Consider the following 21,457-nt stretch of genomic DNA (forward strand, 5'->3'; position numbering starts at 1 on the left):
CATATTCTTTTCTCTCCCTTCTTCACCCTCAGATACCAAGCCAAGGATCGCATCCCAGATAGCACTCCTTGACATCCCTGACTATACAAAAATCCTCCTATCTGAACAGCTTACAAAACCATGTACCTTTCACCTGCAGCACCTGTCACAGCAGCAGCTTAGTATCTGTTCGGTTGATAATTTTGGGCATTTGATTAATACCCATCCTCTCTACTAGAATGTAAGCTCCTTAATGGCAGTGATCATGTCTGATCTTACTCATCTTTGTAAGCCAAATGCCTGGCATAGAGCAGACACAATAAATATTAGTTAAAGGAAAAAATAAACAATTGGATTTATATTTTAGTTATCATTTAAGAATTGTTTTCTTCTTACTCCAGCTACATTGTATTACTCCCCAAATCCAACACAACTTCCAGATATGAAACACCATTTTCCATACTCGCCATCTGATAAACTTTTACTCATTGTTCAAGGGCAAGAACAAGTATCTTCTCTAAGGAGAATTAATCCCTCCTGCCACAATATTTAGAAGTCTATATTATTTATTATAATGCTTTTTTGATCATATTATAAATATGTGCTTATTCTTTCCTTGTTATTCATTCATTCAGCGAATATTTATGATCCCCTAGTATGCACAATGGAGCCCTGCTGGCGCAGTGGTTCAGAGATCGGCTGCTAACCAAAAGGTCGGTGGTCCGAATCCACCAGCTGCTCCTTGCAAACCCTATAGGGCAATTCTACTCTGTCCTGTAGAGTCACTATGAGTCGGGAGTCAACTTGACGGCAATAGTTTTTAGGTTTTAGTATGCACAACATCTATGCTTGAGGCACAATGTCTAACATCATAAAGCTTACAGACTAGCGGAGGTAGAAAGACATTCTATGAACATACAAGCAACTACCTACAATTGTGATAAATGTTACAATGGGAAAGAAGAAGGCACCATGTGAGCTTATAACTAGGAAACACCTCAAAAGTGATGACCAGCTCTCCTCCATAGTTGCCTCTTTGGGATCTAGCTAGTATGAAAAATAGAGTGAGTACTTACATGTTTGTGGACTACATGAAACAATGAATGTGGTGTCTGGGTGCTACAGACGGTGAACGTGCTCAGCTGCTAACTGAAAGACTGGAGGTTCAAGTCCACCCAGAGGCATCTTAGAAGAAAGGCCTGGAAATCTACTGCCAAAAAATTAGCCATTGAAAACCCTATGGAACACAGTGCCACTCTGACACACATGGGGTCACCATGAATCAGTCAACTTGACAGCTACTGTTAACTATTTAATGGGGTTGCTTACAGGATTAAATGAGGATTAAATATAAGTAAAACACTAGAATAGTGTCTGACATGGAAAAACAGTGAATGAGGAAACATCAATTTCAAAGCATTATTACCTTTTTGCTTTTTTTGGTCAGATGATTGATTGACATCCATCTAATACGAGTTTTATTATTACTATTAACACTAGTTTATTATGGTGACTTTCAAATTTGTTTAGAAGTTCTGCTGGCCCTTATTTGTGCATTTTAACAAGGCCTGGGGTCAGTGTAAGAGTTATATTTTCTGGTTCCAGGCATGGAACAAATCATAAATAAACCAGACTCTCTACTAAATGATGGCTGTCCAACAACGGAATGTGCTGCTTCCCAACATCCTCTGGGCCTGGTGGTGTCCATGCAGACCCAGGTGAGCATCTGTCAGGTACACACAGGAGAAACTCCTGCCCTGTGAGGAAGGCTTCTATCACTGAGATTTTATGGTTTTATGAGATTTCTGTGTGAATACTATTCATCTACATTTTTCCACCAGGCAGATGGAGAATAGTAAGAAGTTCACGCTTGTCAATTTCTTCAGTTTGAAATTCTGCATCATGAATTTTCTGTTTCTCAGCTTATACTCACTCTCTCCCAGGAAAGCTATTCAGGCCATAACAGTCTATATGTTGGAATTACCACCCATAAAGTATAAAGAAAAAGAAAGTGTCAAAGTTAGTGAATCCAAATTTTTTTTTCCAAAAGATATGCTTATATATTTTAACAACATATTTTCTCTTTCTAAACAATATAACATATTATCCTGTGAAGACTATCAGAGGAAGGCAAAGTTCAACCAAAGGAATGACCCTACAATAAATGTAAGCACAGCAGTATCCGGGTTGGGAAAGTAATTTAAGGTGAAAGGTAGAAGAAATATTTCCCAATATATTTAAATTGCAGAAGACACAGGGGTCCATGTTTTCATACTCAAAGTAGACCGTTGCCACAAATCACCTGAGGATACCCAGTGCAGCCACACCACGTGTGCCTTATCTGATTTCTCATATTCAGTATAACGTGTTCTAGCATCTAGTGTGGGGGGAAAATAAAAAAAAGGTCGTTTCTAACAAATCAATGGTATCATTCATTGATGGAACTAATTAAATAAAATCAGAATGTGTCACAAATAATTGTATACTTAATTTATTTGCGTACGTATTAGGTAGAAAAGGGAAGAAGAGGTTCTCTGAACTATAGATGCTGCCATCTCCACATCTCTCATAAAAAATGTTTTCCATCCACCCTTGTCATCAGTGAGGATCATTAAACAGCACTTATTAAGCATCCATCTGTGTATGGCACTTTATAAATATTCCTCCCCTCGCCCCTGCCCCCGCTCTCAATCTACCATGTGTCTCTGTTTCGTAAAATGCTGGGAAGCTACAATGATAATAAATAATTAATGGTAAGAACAGAAGGCAGATGGACCAGATGACCTACTAACATCTATGAATCTTAGGATGTTGAATTGACTGCTAATGATATGATTTACCTCAATTTGATAATATCAAAGCATTTCACAAAGACAATGAACTCGTCAATTTCTATCAACATTTTCTAAAATAAAAATGTAAAAATTAGGGACCACAGATGGACTGATTCAAGCCTTCCTTGAGTTCATGTGACTTGTACCAGATGAGACAATCTTGAAATAATTTGAAACACAGTGTGGAAAATCATAAAAAATTATGATTGCAACAGTATAACAGGGAATGTTACTTTGGACCAAGGGAACAAATATGCAAAAATAGATGACAGCGATCATTCTCACTGAAAAGAAGGGTGGTGAAATGATACTTTTTTTTTCCTTTTTTTCAATTCTTCTTTAATGTTGCTATTTTTTTTTTTTTTATTTCAAAGAAGAAACTAATTATTCTGGACTTAGAGACGGTGAATTTAAAGCACCATTGTTTCACTGTTTGCAAGCCTCATGCGGTTAGGGCTATAATAAACAAACATCTCGGTATAAAATAAACTATTGTTATGGGACTCAGATTTACCATTTGGAGTTTATTTCAGTTTAACATTACAATGTGCATAAGTAGACTTTATTTCTATATTTATAGTATATTTCCTAGAAGGTAGGACTATTCTTGGAGTGGTAGCTGAAGGACAGCCAGAGGTAGGAGCTTATTTGCTTCATGAATTTTCTCAATAATTATCATTGTCACCGTCTATAAATACTGAGCAATTCTTATATGCAGGGCATTGTGCTTAGCACACATAATTCTCAAAACGGCCCTAGGGATGGGTGTCTCTGATTTACACGTAAAAAAACTGTCGTTCAGAAAGGTTAAGTTTCTTTCTCAAGATGACATAACTAGTAAGTGATAGTTCCAGGATTCCATCCTGGCATTATCTTTAATCCAATGCCTGTGTGCTTAACCTATTAGGATTCAAGCGATTGTCCTTGAATGGTAGAATTCTAGATGCTTCATATTATAAATAAATAGAAACATGGGACCAATACCGAACAATCTTCCTAGTAAGATTTATAAGGAAAGCGTGAACCCCAAATAACTCCTATACCATTATTCCTATACCATCCTTGGTCTAAATTACATGTATAAAGTCTACTGAATACTGCAATTTCTTATGGATAGAGATGGCAGAATTGGTAAATGTTTTTGCAGCTATAAATTTAAAAAACTAAACATAAGTTTTAGAATGTGACTTTCAGATGCAATACTATTAGTCTTAGTATTTGAGATTTACTGTCAAAACAAATGCTTAGAAAAATATTTTTTAAATGTTAAAAATATAAAATTCAAATATTGAGAAAGGGTCCATTCTAACTAGGAAAATAACATCAGTGAAGTTCAATGATCTTCCCCCGGTCTGTTCAGCACCAGGTTTAGAAGCCAAGTCTGCTCCTGAACATGAGTTCTTTCCACTAGACCTTGCTACCTCAACACCCCAAAAATAAATGGGAAATTAGAATGACGTGAAGCAAGAGGAATCTGACTGTCTCATACTCAGTTAAGCCTTTATAAATACTGATAAGTGGAACCTAATTATTAATGACCCTGGCCACAATCTAAGTCTGTAATTTGCAATATTCCAGTAATAGAATGAAACAAGCCCATAAACTATAATACTGATTTAGATCCATTATTCTTTCCTTGTTCCCTCCCTTCCTACAAAAAAAAAAAAGAGAAAAAAAGTGTTTTTTGGCAATCACTAAGTTTTGAGTGGAGCCCTGGCAGCACAGTGGTTAAGAGCTTGGCTGCTAACCAAAAGGTTGGCAGTTCAAGTCCACCAGCTGCTTCTTGGAAATGCTATGGAGCAGTTCTACTCTGTCCTATAGGGTGGCTATGAGCCAGAATCAACACGACAGCAGTGGGTTTTTTTTTTTTTTAATGTTTTGAATAGCATGCCTAAAACAGTTAAGCGCTTGGCTACTAACCAAAATGTTGGAGATTCAAGTCCACCTGGAAGTGCCTTGGAAGAAAGGCCTGGTGATCTTTTTCTGAAAAATCAGCCACTGGAAATCCTATGGAGCCAGTTCTACTCTGACATGCAAGGGGTCACCATGAGTCAGTGTTGACTCTATGGAATTTTCTTTTTTTTTTTTAAATTTTGAGTGCAGGGAACACAAAATTAGGCAAAGCAGCCTTTGCTTTCAAAGAAAACACAGGATTCAATATTCAGTATCCAAAGAATATTACAGGAATTTTTGTATTTGTGCTTTAAATATGTGTTTTATGGGCCCAGATAATATTATGGACTTAAATATTTATTTAACCAGCACCTAATTGAAGCTTTCTACCTGATTTGAACCTACTGCTGAAAATAAAGAGAAACTTGTATAAAATACCCGCAAATGCTGTACATGTCTTAATTCATGGGACTGTGTGGAATATAATCTTCAGTTATTGGTACTATAGCCTTAGCCACCACTTGAGATTTTGAAAGCTCTCTGAGATCTTATTAATGTGTTACCTCGTTCAAGAAATATGTATCGTGCACCTACTATGTATCAAGCACTGTGTTGCTAATGTTATAAATGCCTGCAAGGAAGTGGCTGCCCAGACTTCAAACAAACAAACAAAAAGGTAGAAACCCTTACTACAATGTTCTACTTTAGCTGCACATATATGATTTCAATCTATATTTAAGATGCTAGAAACCAAGTATTTCACTGGACCTAAATCAAACCAGAGGCCAAGTTTAAGAAGTAGCTTCTTAAGAGCATCTAAGCTTTCTATGTACCCTCTTTCTATAAAGCCTAATGAAAATGCTCTCCTTAGATTCAGAAAAAAGACTAGGATTCCAAATTTAAAATGACATTTATCTTAAATGTAAATTAATACTTTATGAGAGTCTGATTAATAATTGTGATTTTATGAACTGGAGACATTTAGCACGAAAAGCTCTAGACACATTGTTCTAAATTACACAGGCCAGAGAAAAAGGAGTAAAGATAAACCATCTTTTTTGAAATGTTATTTTACTATTATATTTATTTCACAAGTTTGCCTTCTAAATACCACTTTCTCATTCTGGTATTACCTCATTGGAAAGCTTTTCATTGGTGAATAACAGGACAATGATTTCAAGAGATTCACACATGGGAACTTTCAAAGGAGTGAAAGCATCTCTGATGTTACCTAAGTGGTAACTGGGGGAAAAAAAAAACCAATACAATACTTCACCTTACTTCCTTCACGTTGTAGATACCAAAATTATTATGTCTGATAAAGCCTCAAAAACATACTAGGTGGCAGGCCAAGAGTCATTGTCTTTTCAGAGAATTTTGTTGCTAATTATTTGAACGACCTTTCTGTTTGTTTGTTGTTTGTTTTTTGATAATAATCTAAACTGATAAAACAGCTTATGTAAATAAGCACCAAAGGAGAAATCGATATGCAAAAGCAGAGGACCGTGTTGAAACACACAGTGTTCTGTCTGAGTCACTGGAGAGGTTGGAAAGGTAGCAAGAATAGAGGAAGAGGGAGGGAGCGAAAAAAGGGAGAGGGAGGGGAAGGAAAGAATGAAGCAGAGGGAGAGGAAGAGGAGAGAGAGAGACAGAATGAATAGAAACAAACAAAAAAGTCCTGCTTTGGAAAAATGGATGTGACAAAGCATTTAAAGCCATATTACATAGATGCTTACAGTTGTATAATACTTTTTATACTGAGCCTTGGTGGTGCAAAGGTTAAACACTGGGCTATTAACCCAAAAGTTGAAGGTTTGAAACCACCCAGCAGCCCCTCAGGAGAAAGACCTGGCGATCTGCTCCCATAAAGATTACAAACTAGAAAACCCTACGGGGCAGTTCTACTCTGTCACATGAAGTCACTATGAGTTGAAATCAACTCGACAGCACCTAACAACAACAACAGCACGGCCCACATAAAGAAAGAAATGCTCTCAGTAAAGAACAATTCCTGTGGATAGAAACAAGAGACACTGCATTTGAATTTCTTCACTAGGAGATACTCGTCAGAGTTAAAGCAGGCACTGGGCTCAGAGACTGCCTACGTGTTCACATATGGTAAACCAGAGGCCAACACGTGGTTGTAAATAGATCCTTCTAGAGTTTAAACCATATCACTGTTGAAACTTAGGGATTCCTCAAGTAGCTCATGCTAGTTGTCTCAACCTGCACCGTCCAGTCGGGTAGCCACCAGCCGTGTGTCGCTACTTAAATGAAAACTAAAGTGAAATCAAATTTAAAATTCCATTTCTCAGTTTTACCAGTCAGATTTCAAGTGTTCAATAGCTCATGTGGCTAGTGGCCACTGTACTGGCCAGCACAAGTACAGAATGTTTGTATCATCACATAAAGCTCTCTTGGAAAGCACTGATCTAGACAAGCTTCCTATGAAGTTACGCGGCTGAGTTCCATTCTAAAATAGAGATGAGAAAAATTGTATTGGAAGCACCGTGTTCTGCCTTGCATCTGTTATCTCTGTGGACCAGCCACCTTCATTACTACCAACACTAGACCCTTGACCTCTACTTACAAACTCTGCCCCATCCAGATTCTAGGACCATCCTGGTCCTTGTCAAAAAGAACAGAAAAAGCGCAGAGCAGTGGCTTGGGAGTTCCTCATCAGGCGAAGTTCTCTGGTCCTGCTCTGACCCTGAGTATGTGCTCTTGGTACCTTGCTTCTTGGTTCTATTTTGTGACCTAGAACCTGACTGAGGCCCCAGCTTCATCCAATCCTTCACTCATTTATTCCACAAATAAACAATGAGTGCCTACTGTATGCACAGAATTGTGGGAGGTGATGTGAATAATAAGAACTGTTCTTGCCTTTATTGAACTTACATTGTAGCACCAGAGACTGACAATAAATAAGTAACTGCCCACATTTTAACAATCAGAATTGCAGTAAGTGCTACAAAGAAGAACACAGGGTGCAAGGGGAGAGCACAACTGGGGAGACCTGCCCTATTCTGGGAGCCCAAGAACATTTCTTCGAGCAAGTGACTTTTTAGCTGCGCTAAGAGAGATCAGTAAGAATTAAGTAGGTGAAAGTGGCAGAGCATCCCAAGAAACTCCATGCAATGGCCCTATGGCAAGAAAGCCCAGGACACCTTAGATAAACTAAAAGAAAGCTAGAAATAGTAGCAGAAAACGAGCAGTGGGTAGTACCTGAGATAAGGATGGTGGGCAGGGACTAGACTGACCAGAATCTGTTACACAAAACTGCCTCATACTAGTGTTAGAGGAAAGAGTGGTGGTTCAGTGGTAAAATTCGCCCCTTCCATGTGGGAAACCTGGGTTTGATTCCCAACCAATGCACTCATACACAGCCACTAGTCATCCATCTAGGCTTGCGTGTTGCTCTGATGCCGAACAGGCTCCAGCGGAGCTTCCAGACTAAGATGAACTAGGAAGAAAGGCCTGGTGATCTATTTCAAAAAAATCAGCCAGCGAAAACCCTGTGTTTCACAATGAGTTGATCAAGGCGATGGCACAGGACCGGGCAGAGTTTTATCCTTTTGTGCATTCAGTCATCATGAGTGGGGGGCCAACTCAACTGGCAGCTAAGAACAAGGTACTGGCGCTGCTTTGCAAAACGAAGGAGTGCGGTAACCCCCCAAGTTAAAGCTTTAGGGCTCTATCCTAAAAAAAGTGGGAAGTCATGATCAGAGTTGCTTTTTATATGAAACTCATAGTGAAAAATGGAGTGGAGAGGACAAGAAAGAAAGCTAAGAATCCAGTTATTAAGTAACTGGTATAATGGGGAGACCTGCCCTATTCTGGGAGCCCGCAAAGACTTCCTTGAGCAAGTGACTTTTTACCTAAGAGAGAAAAGTAAGAATTAAGTAAGTGAAAGTGGGAAGAATGAACAGTCCAGTTAGCAAGTAGTGGAAGTCCAGGAAAGAGATGTTGGTATCTGGTGATGGCCGAGGAGATGGCCCTGCCCGCTATGCCTGAATCCCTGTACTGATATCACACCATCACCTGGTTTTCCCAAGAATGAGACCTCTGTCTAAGCTGTTCTGGACTTCTGCTAGCTACTTCAGATGGGTCACTTCCTAAACTCTAACGTCTTCACCAACCACGGCATTCTGAGTCTACAGGGCTGGGTCATCCTAATCCTTCCTGCCTCTATGTATCTGAAATGCCAAATACTGCCTGCTCCTAGTCTCCCTTTCACCATATTTGGCCAGGGCATCCCAAAATACTCCTTGACACTAACTTCCTGCCTGCTTGGACTGCCATCTGTCATCCATCTTCATTCTCGCCATACGCCACTTTTGCCTACCTGGCTTATCTCCTCTTAGGACTGGTTTATACGAACATGATGCCAGAGATGATGAGGATGATGCAGGACTGGGCAATGTTTCGATCTGTTGGACATAAGGTTGCCATGAGTCAGAGTCCACTCAATGCCAGCTATCTATCTATCTACCTATATACCTATCTATTTATCTATCTATCCATCCATACATCCTGACATGACTGAGCTTCCATTGTTAGAAAAGAAGAAGGAAGAGTAGAAAAGGAACCAAATTAACTCAAATCCTGGAGTCTTCAAAAAAATAGTCAAGGTGACCAGAAGCAGAGCAGAACAGTATCTCTGGGGAATAATGGCAGCATAATGTCTTAGCTCCCCCAATTTAGCACACTACGGCCCATATGCTGTTTCTCACTCTGGAAGTGTCACCCTCATCCCTTAGTGTCCACCAGCTTTGCTTTTATCCATCACCCTTCCTTTCCAAATAGTCTATAACCCAAAGAATCATCAGTGATTTGGACCTAGGACAGACTCACTGCCAAGTGGCCACCAGACAGGGATCTGAGGTCTCATGTTTGCCTTCAGATGACTGTAAGCTCCATGAGGGCAAGGACTGGGTTTGTGTAACCCTAGGTCTTAGCAGACTGACTTACATATGACAAGTGCTTAGTAAATACTTGCTGAGTGCATGTCTTTAAAAGCTGGCTATAATTTTAAGCCAAGTGAACTAACTCTGAGGAAGTAATAAGTCCTAAAAGGGAAGAACTGCTATTTTGCTTTGGAAAAAGTCATAATCGACTGGCTGTTACAGTCAGGGCTCCAAGTGAGAGTTAGAGACAAACAAGAGTTAAATTGTCCGCATAATCACTGCCTATCACTTTTGGAGTCACCTCCTGGCACCCTGAGGAATCAAAGTGGGAAAATTCTGAATGAAGAGAAGGGAAGAAGGATCTAGAGAAAGAGAAGGGCCTAACAAATGGCTAGTATTTGGGCTCCACAAAGATCTAGCCTGGGTAGAAAACTCCTGTGATGGGAAATGTTAAATGTACTTCTAGAAACAGTGACATCTAACATTCAATTAGAATTAGTTTCTCGTCGATGCTATAATTACTCTCCTTTATTCCAAAGCACTCAGCAAGATTCTGTTATACTGGTGATACTTTAGAAAATGAAGGCAGGTATGTGGTGTCCCAGAGGTCGGAGTGAAGAGCCAAAGAGAAAACAGCAGTGAGGTGAGGGGGATGCTATCCATAGCATGGATGACTAGGGAGTAAATGTAATTCAAACCCTTTCCTCCCAACCCCTTAATTTATACTGAGGGAAGATGACTACAACCCATTAAACCTGTTGCCGTAGAGTCGATTTCAACTTGTAGCCACCCTATAGGACAGGGTAGAACTGCTGCATAGGGTTTCCAAGGAGTGGCTGGTGGATTCGAACTGCCAACCTTCTTGTTAGCAGATGAACACCTAACCACTGCGCCACCATGACTACAACAGGGATGGCTAACTGTCTATCTAAATTTATGCTTCACTTTTATAAGAGAAAGTTGTCACTGAGAAGTCCTGTCCAGGAAAGAATTACACCGACCAGTCCTCCTGCATCTAGGTGGGGCCATTGGATTACTTCGCATCCGTGGGTTATAAGCTAAAGCGCTGTTTTCATTTCTGAGTTAAGATGTTTAAAAGTGGATGTGCCTTCTTATGCTCTCTCTCTCTCTCCATTCAATTGTTAACGTGGATAAGAAATAAACTTTTTTTGTATGTTAAGCCATTAACATTTTGGTGTTTGTTACAGGAGCTAGCATTATTCTAACTTACTCTGAAATTGGTACCTTGAAGAGGGTGCTGCCTTTACAAAAACCTAAATATGTGGCATTGACTATCAGCAAGGAAACATAGAAGACTGGAGACCTGGAACCCTGTTATGCCTGGCAAAACTGCACTAACTCAGAGGTTAGTGTGCTAACTTAAGAGCTCCAGGGAAAGTGGCTGGAAACAGCCAGAATGTGTGCTGGCTGTCCTTACTGTCTATAACAAGATGTTACAAAAATAATTGATGAGTTCAGAGAAGAATTGGCTAAATTAAGAACAGAGTGAGGGAGAATAGCCAGAGTCTATAAAGGTAATACCTCACAAGGCTAAAACAACCCACAGCTTCAGGGACTCTAATGGAAAGGAATAACATGGAAAAGGGTTTGGAATAATAGATGTCCACTAAGACTGCCCAGTTAGACAAAGTGACCCAGCCTTGCAGCAAAGATCTGATTAAGGACGTTTACCTTACCACCCAAGTCTACTGTTTCAGGCAGCCCCAGAGAAACCACTTGAGACATGGAAAAATATCAGCAGAGAAACAATTCAGGTGTAAGAATTATGAAAAAGAAAGAACTTGCATTGTAGTTAGTAGCCATGTAACTGAAAGAAGGCAAATAGATAAGAAACCTATGAGGATTTTGAGGGTATTGTATTGTCAAAAAAATTAAGAGCTTGGCCTAAGGAAAAAGAACAGTAACTATAAAACAACACCAAGGGATCCAAACTTGGACCATCAAGAGGAAGGCTGAGAAAGTGATATCTCTCCCAAGAAGAGAATACTTCCCAACACCCACTTTGGATGTGGCTATATAGGATAACAGACAAGGACGAACTTCCCAAATCGGGGCCAGGGTTACAGAGAACAATGAACTACAGAGTTCTTTCCAGACAGCCAAAAAAAAAAAAAAAAAAACCCTATTGCAGTTGAGTCGGTTCCAACTCATAGCAACTCTATAGCAGTACTTTCTAATAAAGGAATTTCCCCTACTACCAGGGCAAGGGGTCTTTAACAATGTCTACAGGATTTCTTCCTTGTTAGGGGCCAATGACTGTTCTGTGTCCCATTCTTCCCTTTTCCAAATGAGAATTTTAATGCAATAATTCTATACTTGATCCATCACTGTACATTGGGACATTGATAACCTGTCTTTTAGTATAAAGGTTTCTGGACAACGAGGAGCCACAGCCAGACTTGATGGAAGAGAATGAGCATCACCCACAGAACATGGTCTTGGAGATGGATGTGGTGACTTCGTAGAACTCAGGTTGTCTCCTGAGATTGAGGGTTTCCTACATGTGGGTACAAGGATTTGAAAAGATATTTCTCTGGCCAGAGAGGTGGACTGTGGTAGAAACAGCTATTTTGCAATACATGTGCTTTCCCCTCCATGATACAGAAATGTTGCTGGGGAGTGACTTCCTAGCCAGGGGTTACACATTCCAGCATTCCTTGCATATGGATGGAGCAATGGGACTGTCTCACCAAGGGAATGTGAATGGAAGCGATGTGTCCCTTCATGGGTGTGTTTCCTGTATGTTCACTCTCTTCCACAACTGCCAGCGAGATGCAGAAAACTCGAAGTCCCTAGGGCAGATAGAAAGTGTCTGGGTCCCCAAATCACTGCACAGAACACACACATTAAACTGTCAAACATGCAAAAAAAAAAAAAAAAAAAAATTCTACTCTATTGTTCAGTGGCAGAAATCTCGCCCTCCATGCAGAGGCCCAGGTTTGATTCTTGACCAATGCACCTCATGCACATCACCTGCCATCTGTCAGTGAAGGTTTGCGTGTTGCTATGATGCTGAACGGGTTTCAGTGGAGCTTCCTGACTAAGATGAATGAGGAAGAAAGGCCTGGCAATCAATTTCCAAAAATCAGCCAATGAAAACCCTATGGATCACAACAGTCTGATTCACAACCAATCACGGGGATGGCATAGGACTGGGCAGCATTTTGTCCCATTGTGCATGGGGTTGTCATGAGTCAGGGGCCTACTTGACAGCAGCTAACAACAACAACAACTCTATAAGGAATATGGAGATTTGTTACGGAATAGTTATTATCTCAACTAATACAGTGGCCCTTGAAGAAGAAAGAGTGAGGCTAAAATCTGCGATTATTACTCCTACTGGGAGCTGGAAGACTTAGAGACACTTGGATTATAAGTGTCTGCTATGGGGAATCCAAACCCTCCTCCCCTTCTTCACCGCCCCAGTTTAGGACAAGCCTCTTATCCAGAAACCCTGGTGGCATAGTGGTTAAGAGCTACAGCTGCTAACCAAAAGTCTGGCAGTTTGAATTCACCAGTCGCTCCTTGGAAACCCTACGGGGGCAGTTCGACTCTGTCCTATAGGGTCACCAAGAGTCGGAATTGACTCGACGGCAACAGGTTGGTTGGGTTGGTTTCTGATCTTATCCTACGTGTATTCCTCAACAGACTCCTAACTAGTCTCCCAGGCACCCATCTTTTCTGCTCTTACAGTCCACCTGCCACACGCTAGCTCAGAGATCACTCCCCAAAATGAAGCTGACCATGTCACTTAAAACGGCAGTTCACTTCCCACTGCCTGATCTACAGGATAAGATCCAAATGACTTAGCATGGCCTACAATGCCTTTCACGTGTAATCCCCAACCTTCTTCTTCAACTTCTTCTATCGCTGTCCTAAAACCATTAATGCTGGGTCCCAACTTCCAGCTAAGCCCTTTGCATGACACTGCTTTACAAACACTGTTCCCTTTACCTAGAATGTTCTCTTTCCACCTCCCATTCAGCCTGGTGAATGACTACTTGTCTTCTTAAATGGAGCTTAGATGTCACTTCATTGTCGAAGTCTTCTCAGACACTCATGCAGAAAATGACACCCTGACAGTTACGATCAGATCATCAAAACCAGCCAACCTCACACACTGTGCCCACTATTAGAGTATTTCAAAACCAGGGTTTGGTTTTGTTGCTGTTTGTTTGTTTGTATTTAATCAGCCTCCAAACTTACCTTCTTCGAAAAACGCAGAGACTTCTGTTTTTTCAAAATAGCCCAACCACACATTAGAATTTGGATTGGCTCCCTTCCATGGACGACTATATATAGCCTTAATCAGTGATGCTGAATGGGATTAATATAGCCCGTTTTGAATGAGGTCTCTAAAATTGTGAAGTATTTATACAGCAAGGCCCAGAAATGCTAGTAACCCTGCAATGCGTGGGCACCCTCCATAACTCTTACACATCTCATCAATCACATGCATAAAGGAAAGACCTATTGACCATTATCTGTCACTAGATCCTAACCCTGTAGCACACGAAATGGTTTTGCACAGGAATTTTCTAGGAATGTAACTACCATATTTCAAAGTTTATCATGGTTTACTCACGATTTTTGAAAGTCACGCCACCTGCATTAAAGCTGCTCATGTTAACTGAGTCACCAACACAGCACACCTGCATCTGTTTCCAATTGTAGCTGTCATGCTCGAATATATTTACGTCACTCTTATTTCAAAAGTCACCAATATGTAGTCAAATATTATCTTCTCCTAAATCCAAACTTACTCTTTTTAAGTAGCAATTGTCTGATTATTTCATGTTCTATAGTAGTTATGTCTAAGCACATACATATTGAAATACTCATTATCTTACCATAAACTTCTTTCCTTTTATTTCTCCTTTCTATTACAGATAGGGAAGTATATTGATTTTTAAAAGGTTATATTGTAGATAGGCTATAAATGTGATTTCAGGAAGGTAAAAGGGACATTACAGAATACTGCTTATAAAAAAGGGAACATTGGGTCTGACAGCATTGACAACCATGGGTCTAAATACAACTAAGAACTCAAAGCAATCACATTTATTACTCCCGGAAAGGTTCTGTTGTACAACTACTCAGGTGAATTGTCCTCCACCCTTCAAAGCCATTTACAATATTATGTTATGATTTACTTGTCTACACGTGTAGGCTGTGAGTGTAGCATATCTTATTTATTCTAAGTCCCAAACATCTAGCTTCGAGCTTGGCACAGAGAAGTGGCTCAGTAGATACCTTTAGGATGAAATAACAAATGAGATTCCTGAGCGGATGTGCAGTCCCAGGCTCTCAGGCTAGGACTCTGAATCAATTATTCAACATTTTGCTTATCCAATATCATAAATTTTTTTTTCATACTGCGTCATGTCAGAGTTAGTTGTGTACAAACCTATGTCTTCATTTTCTCTCCTCCTTGTGGGCCTAGGCAATACTGCGTCCACTTCATTATTTGCCACACAGCAGGCCGTGCATCTTATTTAAATCAACTTATTGCCAAGGAACATTGCTATCCACCAGGCTGATTTTTTTCGGTACTAATAGTACTGGACTTCAGGTATATTATTGATTAGAGGAGTTCGTATGGATTGGTCTGAGCACCTAAACATCATTTATAGGACTGTTTCTACGGGGGAAATGCATTACAAGTTCTAAACAACAAACTTTAAAATGAGCTTTTGTGCTACTATTCAGTTATAAGTTGAGGGTTGTCTACACAATGTGACCAAGTCTATGAGACTTAATCTCTGTGTGAAAAATATAAATGGCAATCCATCATGAAAGTGTATCCAAATATTTGATTGCATGCTATCCTTCAGACAATATTTGATCATTTTATTTTTCTCAAATTTAATTCAGATGGTATTTTGCAGGTAAACAGAAGAAGTGGTAATTTAGAAAGAACTTTACTTCAAATATTATATAAACTTTTCTTGATGAAAATCTCAACAATCTGATTCGATTCACGCTTTCATGATTTTAGTATAGTTATTTGTCACTTAATGAAATAAATACATTCTAGAAGATATACTAGATAGTAAATCTGTTAAGTGTATATATTTCCAATTTCCATTATAATATTGGGGGTATATTTTATAGAGAAAAAAAAGGGATACAGGCAAAAGAAAATTATATTGCTAACCCAGTAATTCTCTTTTACAACACAAATATATAAATCTAAAAATAACCAAATTAAACAATATTTGCAAGACTACAGTTTATTCACAATTATTCTTAAGATAAAAAAATAGAAAATGAAAATAAAATATCATTAGAATTGACCAGGCAGATCATCAGTCTCAGCCGGACTGACTTTCTATGGTCATTTAAGGGTATTAATTGCTAACGTTTTAGCATTCTGATAAAATTCCCCCCACCTTTTAAAAATTAGTCTCTCACTAAACTACTTTTTAATTTCAAACACATATTGAAAATTTTGGGGTTTTTTCCCACTTAAAAAATGTCCCTACTTTTCACTGTTTTCAGGCATAACCCTGCAGGTATCCCTTAGTTGGGAAATATAGCTCCAGATAAACCTAGGAACTGCGAGTGTGATTTTTTTTGTATTCTGGCTAGGATAAATCTCCTAATACTTCCTAATATCAAAGTGGTTAACTAGAGCCAGAATGCCTGGGTTCAAGCTCGACTGTCCCATTTACTTCCCATGTGACTTTAGACAAGAAAATTTTCTGTACTTTAGTTTTCATATCTATACAACTAGGGTATTCATGATATCTACTCAATAGGGTGGTTATAAGAATTAAAATATTTAATATTGGTAAAATGCTGGAAACAGTGCATGGCCCAAGTGTTCGCTTATCATTACTGTTCTCCAACAATTCCCAAATGCACAGACTGTGACAAATTTTAATGACCCTCTTCATCAATTTATGTCTTAATTCGTTTATTAGGTATGAAATTATTACATGCATTTCTGTAAACCAAGAGAGCCCAGATTTTTAATTATAAACACGATTCTTCAATGAGTTATTCAAGTTTGTTTTAGAATCTCTACATTATAAACTTCCAGAGGGCAGGAACTAGCTCTTACCTCTTTTATCTCTCTTACATCCTGGTCAAACGTTCTTCTCCCTATACATACTTAACAAGTACTAAATGAATTAATGAACGAGTTACTGAGTGGATGCATGACATCAGATCAGATAGTAGAGATAAGTACAATTCAACCCACGAGAACAGACACCTTTCCCCTAACAATAATACAGTGAGGTCTGCCTTATACAACGCCCAGCAGCCCCTGGTCTCATACACTCAGTCTTCTGCCTGACAACTTGTGCCTGCATGAAAGGATTGGTGGGAATTTATATTTAAGCAGCCCAGGGAGGAAATAAGCAGTGAAGAAGAATGGGCTATAGATCTAGAGTACAAAGATACTTGTAGTATATGACTAAAAAATTTAAGATTATGCTGCCCTATAAAGTTTATCACTTCGGGAGTAACAAGGCCATAAACTCTTACCTTACAAAAGCACTCTGAACTTCTAAAATAATCACATAAACGTACATGTTCTCTCCACACCTTTAGAGCCCTTGTGAGAACAGCAGACATCAGAATTTTTTGCCAAGTCCATTTAAATAAAAGCACATCTCAATCTTTAATAATATTACATTCTAAAGTATAGAGAATATCTCAACCGTACATATTCACCTTAAAATGCACCTGAAGAGATGCTCAATCAGTTCTAAGAAAGTTCCTTAGGAAGTGTTCTCTAATGGATAGCAAATTTCAAGGAACCAGTTGCTTCCTTATAATTTATCAAGAAAAAAAGCTAATGCACTAGGTCAGATGAAATACATCTTACAGTTTTCCTAGATTTTACCAGTAATTTGGGCTACTTTCACATCATACAGGAGCCCTGGTGGTGCAATGGTTAGGAGTTTAGGCTGCTAACCAAGAGGTTGGCAGTTCAAATCCATCAGCTGTTCCTTGGAAACCCTATGGGGCAGTTCTACTCTGTTCTATAGGGTTGCTATGAGTTGAAATCAACTCAATGGCAATGGGTTTGGTTTTTTGGTTTCACACAATGTATATATCAATATAGGTCTCTCTAAAATATCATTTCACAATGCCGGATGTATGTTCAAGAAAAGATATTTTCTAAATGCTTCACGAAGATGTTTCACAGACTTGTACATTTATAGACATGCAGGCAGGTATGGAAAACACCTGGACGGAAATGCTTTTATGTTGCCAAGAAATGTGACTAAAAGAATATCCTGTCATTTATTTGTTTTTTTTTTTTTTTAGCCATCTCAATTTTATTACTAGACTGGAAATTAGAAAGGCAAGTTCATAGTTGTTCCATTAAGTCTATAAGAAATTGTTAAAAGGCCAAGCAGAAAGGATTGCATAAATTAATAATTTCCATTAACCCCATCTGAATATTCAGTGAACAAGTATACTTGGAAAGTTGAACTGTGGAATTTGGAGAAAAGGGGAATTGGAAGCAGTTTCAGGTGATGCTGGATTGTTTCCACTTAGAAAAATAAAGGAGAAAAAGAGAGACAACTAAAAAAAAAAAAAAAGATGTGAGGATGAAAACTCTCAGAGTGGCAGGTAATGGAGGAATTTTCTGGTGTCAGTGTGTGTGAGTCTGGGGAACAGGGAGATCTGGGAACATTAACACGGACAGGGAAGGGTGAAGGTTAAAAGGAGGAAGACAGCAAAGAGAACTGCCAAGTGTTGATGCACTCCTCTCTCCAAAAGTCTACGCAGTGCAAGAACAGAAAGAAGAACGCGTTAGACAGACTTCTGTTCCTGATAAATAAACAACTGGTCTTCACCTGCCAGTAAAAGGGAGGGGATTATAATATTTACTTTTGGAAGGTATATTAACCCTTTTAGGTGAAGAGGATACTTCTAATTCAGCAAGGAAGAAAAGTTATTCATATGCTGACTCTCAATATTCTAAGAAAGTCTATGCAGCCATAAAAGCACATTAAAAACCATCATCTCAAACGGCAATTAAATGCACATACACACGTGCAAAATGTGCTAAATTACTGAACTGTTTAAGTTTTAGTTAAAAAAACAAGAACTTTCTAGTCTAGACCTAGATAGATTTTTTAACATGCATTACAAGTAAGCTCTGAGCAGCTTTATATTTACTGACACACACACACACACCTGAAGAGGGAAAGAGATAAAGCAAAACTTCATTACATATACAGACATACATATATATACCTATGAATATATAATGTTGCCCTCCTTTTCAAAAATATTTCCTGTAAGTTACTCCGCACTGAGAGATAAGACTTCACATTTTGGGCTGAAATCTAGCTCCCTTGTCCTATGAAATGTAATACGTGGATCGATGTTTATTGGTATGTAAACCAAAACGAGCTTTGTCCCACCCAATAGTACAAATTTTAAAACTGTAACAATAAAATGCTTACTTTTCCTTTGAACTGGGCTTAAGGAATCAGATTACCAACAAAAGCCAATCAATGCAAAAACAAAAATATAAAACGCTATTTAAAATATTGACATTATTGCGTAACTATATTAGAATCAATGTTGAACCTATATGAAATCAACCTAATATATATCTGTGCACCCTAAATTTTTCCAGTGTAATCTTGTATTTATTACTATTGTTAAAACATTTGCATTGGCATAAATGTTGTATAAATGGCACATGTGTTCATATTGCACGCTGACAATTTTTATGAATGAATACACAAAAATGCTCATAATTTGAGAAAATGGATGGCAGCATACTATTTCGAAAACGGTCATTATGCATGGGAAGGAAGCAAATGATGAGGCAAATGGTCGGTGTCTTCTGGTGCCATTCGGGGCAACTGTATTCCCAAGTCCCCTAGCAGAGTGTTTTGGAAACGGCCATGAAGCTATTTCCTTAGAGACTTGTCCTCCCTCCCAGAAGCCGCGCTACAGAACGGAGACCGCGCACAGCTTGAAGAATAAAATGCATGCCTGTCTCTGTGTTCCGAGGATTGTTCATACATCAGAGACAGCACACTCCCTAAATCCGGTTCCACAAGTGTGTGCATGTGAGTGTGGCATTTACCAACAAATGAACAGAAGGCAACAAGAGCTCGTCTCCCAGAAATAAAATTTCCCATCCCTTCCCAGGCAAGCTGCTCGGAACCTTTTCAGGGGCTAATACTTGAGAGCTTTCCCCACAGAGACGGAACCTTACATTAATAACCCTGTCAGGGTTAAGTCAGCTTTGTGTGTAAGTCCACTCGGCGCCATATGGCAGTTTCCAATTCCTTTAGCAACTCCTGCCCGCATTGATCCATTCTCACAGGAAGACCCTTCGGGAAGCAGCAATGCCCCCGCCACTTACCTAGCTCCTACAGACCCGCTCGGCAAGCAGCACGGGCTCGGGCACCACAAAGGGCTGTGGGATTCCCCGCTCCCTCCGGGGCTCCTCTCCCTGCGACGATTCCCTTCGCCAATGATCTGTCGCTGGAAATCCCCCTCCCCTCCACAGAGAGGAAGGTCTCCCCGGCAGGCTGGAGCTCCTGGCGTCCCCCGCCCCCTCTCTTTACATCCCTGACTCTGGTTCCCGGTCCCTAGTAGGAAGGCTCTGAGGAGAGGCGGCGGGAGGAAGCTAAGGCATCCTTAAAAAGAACAAGAATCTTCAGCGATCTTCAGCCCCTTCCCCTCGCGGAGTCCCCCTCCTCCTGCCGCCGCCGCCGCCACCCAGACGCGAGGCGGCAGGAATAGGTAAGGAAAAATCGAGCGGGGCTGAGCTCGTCGCGCGTACGGAGCCGGAGAGGCAAGCAGCGCCAGCCCAGGAGTTGCCGCTCGCTCGGCGGCGGAGGCGCGGCGGTGGCGGCGTCCGGGAGGGTGGCAGCGGCGGGGGCGGCGGGTGGTGGGTGCTTGGTGGGTGTGTGTCTGTGGCTGAGCAGGGAAGAGGCTGGGCGCGGGAGGCGAGGCGGGGCGCTCGGGGCGCTGGTCCCCGCCCGCAGCTGGCCGACCCGGCGCGCACACACGCCCGCGGCCACCCTAGCCTCCTGCTCCGCCTCCTCCCGCGCTCCGCGCACCCGCGGGCTGGAGCGGCCGCCGCCTCTTCCTCTTCCTCGTTGTAGCTTGCAGCTCTCGAGGTGGGTGGCGGGGTGGCGGGGCTGTGCGGCCGGCCGGGGACGCGAGGGATCGGCCTTGCGGCGCCGGAGCTGTGCACTGCGCCCGGGGAGAGCGCCCCCGTGCCCGGGGTGCGGACGGGCGGACACCGCCCACACCTCGCCGGGCACCTCCCTTTTCTTCCTCACCGCCCACCGCTCCCTCCGGCACCGGGCCCGGCGCCACACCCACCTGCTTCGCCCCGCGGCTTCTACCCGGCTGCGCTGGGCGGGAGAGTTTGCAGCACCGCGGCCGCCGCGCACAAGGCGGCGGGGAATGCCCCGGGGCGCCCCGCGGAGACGCGCTCCCCGAGGCTTCTCGGGATTCCCCTCACCCTTCTGCTTGCAGCCGCTGGGCTCTCCTCCTAGACCTCTCCTTACACGACCGTGACCTGGGGCTCGCTGCTCAACTCCCCAGGGACTAGGCGAGGGGAGACCGATGGGGCAAGAGTATTTTCCCGGAAAAGTAGCCGCGGTGGTAACTAGGAGGGCAGATAGGATCTGACTTTCCTCCGGGCACGTCCAGCTCCGCTCAGGGGCTTTTGCCAACCCCGAGTAACCCACTTTCCTGGTTTGAGGGTAAAGCCGGGTTGGTGGGCACCTTAACTCTTGCTTCCCACGGGGGCGCTATTCATGCCCTGGTTTCTTTCCTTTGCCTGTCATCTGCAGAACTGTGACAAGTTCCTCCCTGGCG

The 21,457-nt window shown here is 41.2% G+C and overlaps 1 protein-coding gene across 1 annotated transcript in view; it reads right to left on the reverse strand.

Annotated features, from left to right (window-relative positions):
* Positions 1 to 20,479, reverse strand: part of KCNB2 (potassium voltage-gated channel subfamily B member 2) — a 463,942-nt gene extending 443,463 nt beyond the window's left edge. The window contains exon 1 of the mRNA XM_012554450.2: positions 19,986 to 20,479. The gene's annotated coding sequence lies outside the window, so the exon portion shown is untranslated. The remainder of the gene's footprint in view (positions 1 to 19,985) is intronic.
* Positions 20,480 to 21,457: the final 978 nt, after the last annotated feature.

This window comes from Trichechus manatus, unplaced genomic scaffold, assembly GCF_000243295.1.
Source record: "Trichechus manatus latirostris isolate Lorelei unplaced genomic scaffold, TriManLat1.0 scaffold00018, whole genome shotgun sequence".
NCBI lineage: Eukaryota > Metazoa > Chordata > Mammalia > Sirenia > Trichechidae > Trichechus > Trichechus manatus.